General features: G+C 35.7%; 1 pseudogene; it reads right to left on the bottom strand.

Moving 5' to 3' along the window:
- Nucleotides 1–2,172: 2,172 nt before the first annotated feature.
- On the bottom strand, nucleotides 2,173–2,481 carry LOC101096294 (annotated as a pseudogene).
- Between the last annotated feature and the right edge of the window lie 969 nt (nucleotides 2,482–3,450).

A 3,450-nucleotide genomic window follows, 5' to 3' on the forward strand; every position in this document is an offset into this window, starting at 1 on the left:
TTTGTTTTCCAGACATTAAGTTTGGTATTTTCTTTATAGATTTTGGATACTAGCCCTTTATCTGATATGTCATTTGCAAATATCTTCTCCAATTCTTTGGTTGCCTTTTAGTTTTGTTGATTGTTTCCTTTGCTGTGCAGAAGCTTTTTATCTTGATTAGGTCCCAATAGTTTATTTTTTTCTTTTAGCTCCCTTGCCTTTGGAGACGTGTCAAGTAAGAAGTTGCTGTGGCTGAGGTCAAAGAGGTTGTTGCCTGTTTTCTCCTCTAGGTTTTTGGTGGTTTCCTGTCACACATTTGGGTCTTTCATCCATTTTGGAATTTATTTTTATGTATAGTGTAAGAAAGTGGTCCAGTTTCATTCTTCCGCGTGTTGCTGTCCAGTTTTCCCAGCATTATTTGCTAAAGAGACTGTCATTTTTCCATTGGATGCTCTTTCCTGCTTTGTCAAAGATTAAATGGCCATAAATTTGTGTGTCTAATTATGGGTTCTCTATTTTATTCCATTGGTACATGTGTCTGTTTTTGTGCCAGTACCATCACAGATTACATAATGCTCTACATAGAAAACCTGAAAAACTCCACCAAAAAACCGGCTAGAACTGACACATGAATTCAGCTAAGTCTCAGGATATAAAATAAATGTACAGAAATCAGTTGCATTTCTATACTCTAATAATGAAGCAATAGAAAGAGATATCAAGGAATTAATCCCATTTATAATTGCACCAAGAATCATAAAATGCTTAGTAATAAACCTAACCAAAGAGGTAAAAGATTTGTATACTGAAAACTATAGAAAGCTTATTGAAAGAAAGTGAAGAAGCCACAAAGAAATGAAAAAAAATTCCATGTTCACGGGTTGGAGGAACAAATATTGTTAAAATGTTGATACCACCCAAAGCAATCTACACATTCAATGCAATCCCAATCAAAATACTACCAGCATTCTCAAATGTAGAACAAACAATCTTAAAATTTGTATGGAACCAGAAAACACACTGAATAGTCAAAGTAATATCGAAAAAGAAAACCAAAGCTGGAGGCATAACAGCCTCAGATTGAACCTGTATCACTTAGTATAATATTCTGTAGAGGCATCCATGTTGTTGCAAAAGCAAGATTTCATTTTTTAAGGCTGATTAATATTCAATTGTGTATATATACCACTTTTTTATAATTGATATTTTATTGGTTGTTCTAAGGATCACTACACAAATTTCAATTTGTACACAATTCTTAACATATATACTGAAAACCCAAAAAGGTCACGTAGCTGCAATTGTTTTGTGAAAGTTATTCCAGTGGCAATCCTGCTTAAAATTTGGAGGCAAATTTTTCTTAACAGTATATAAATTACCAATATCTTAAATGTTGATACACTGTAACATTGTTAAGTCCCATTATTTCACAAATAATAAAATATACATTATATATCCAAATTTTCAATCTTATATAGCACATTGACAAAGTTACTAGATAAACTGGACTACCACTACAAAGATGTTATGGAGTGCACAAAATTCTGCCAGGGAGAGCCAAGATCAAGGAGTGGTTTTCCTCAGGAAACAATCCTACCAAGAACAAATGGGAATAGTAGTAATTTAAAATGTTCAAGACATATTAAATGCATGACTGACTCCAGATTTCCATTTAGTATGCTTTGTATTATAGGATATAAAAACTACCCCATCCAGGGACGCTTTTTCCAGGATATAACAACTATCAAGTTGAGTGCCTGACTCTTGGTTGTAGTTCAGGTTATGATCTCACAGTTCATGGGTTCGAGCCCCACATCTGGCTCTGTGCTGACAGTGTGGATCTGCCACTCTGCTGTTCATGCTCTGTCTCTGTCAAAAATAAACAAATAAACCTTTTAAAAAAACCTATCCCATGTATGGAATGTTAAGCTGACACCCAAGATAATCAAAGCCTCCCATATTCAATATACCGCTATTTTCTTGTACCAAAAAGTAAACTAAACCATACAATTATTTCACTTCTTAAAAAAAAAAATTTACACTTAAAAAGTAGTATGAATGAGATTTCTTCCTTCTTAAAAATGTTTATAGAGCTACTAAAAAACTTGCATTTACAAATAGTTGATAAAAAATATTCCTCTGGATTGTACAAGAAAGGAGACAGGGAGCACTGATAAGACATGGTATGTGATATTAATCAAACTTGGGTTCTTTCTCTCCTGCTTTATCAGAGGCTGGACTCTCCTCATTTTTAGTTTCTCCATTTTCTGCATGTAAGTCTTCTTTCATTTCTTGGTTAGCCACGTCAACCTGTTCTCCCTTTGGTCCCCCTTTCCACTTTGTTTCCACTTTTTTTGTCTGAAGATTTATTCCTTCCTGCCACTTGTTTTGGCTTTGTTTCCACTTTTCAGGAGCTGGTTTGTCTGACAACGTCCCCAATCTCGTCTTGGGCTCCTCCTTTGCCACCCCCTCAGTGGAGATGAACTTTCTTTTAGGTATCATGGCAAAGTGGCTGGTGTGTGCTGGGTGCCTGAGGGTCAACGGGGTGCTGAGAGCCTTCATGAAGTTGGGCTCTATACTGCTTTTCTTTTACCCTTTCAACTATGGATGGACACTTAGCTTGTTTCCATATCATGACTATTATAAGTAATGCTACAATAAGCATAGGGTTACATGTATCTTTTAGAATTAAATTTTCATGAGTTCTTTTTGGCAAATACCCAATAGTGGAATTATTGGAATATACAGTATTTTTAGTTTTAATTTTTGAGGAATCTTCATACTGTTTTCCACAATGACTCTACCAATTTGCATTCCCACAAACAGTGCACAAGGGTTCTTTTTTCTCCACATCCAAACCAACACTTGTTATTTCTTGTCATTTTCACTTTAGCCATTCTAACTCACATGAGGTGATATCTCATTGTGTTTTCTAAATGTTTATTTATTTTTTTAGAGAAAGAGAGAGAACACACAGGGGAGGGGCAGAGAGAGAGGGAGACAGGATCTGAAGCAAGCTCTGTGCTGACAGCAGAGAGCCTGATGCGGGGCTCAAACTCACAAACTGAGAGATCACGACCAGAGCCAAAGTTGGACACTTAACTAAGACCCCCAGGTGCCCCTCTGTGTGGTTTTGACTTGCCCTTCCCTGATGAGGATGACTGATGTTGACAATCATTTCATTTGTCAGTTACCCATCTGTATGTCTTCTTTGGGAAAAGGTCTATTCAGAATTTCTTCCCAGGTTTTAATCAGATTGTTTAAGTTTGTGGTGTTGCATTGCCTAAGTTCTTTATATATTTTGGATACTGATCCCTTATTGGATATATCATTTGCACATACCTTCTCCCATTCAGTAACTTGTCTTTTTGTTTTGTTGATGGTTTACTTTGCTGTGAAAAGCTTTTTATTTTTATATAGTTCCAATAATTTAATTTTGCTTTTGTTTCTCTTGTCTTAGGAAACATATCT

Source organism: Felis catus, chromosome X (assembly GCF_018350175.1).
Source record: "Felis catus isolate Fca126 chromosome X, F.catus_Fca126_mat1.0, whole genome shotgun sequence".
Taxonomy (NCBI): Eukaryota; Metazoa; Chordata; class Mammalia; order Carnivora; family Felidae; genus Felis; species Felis catus.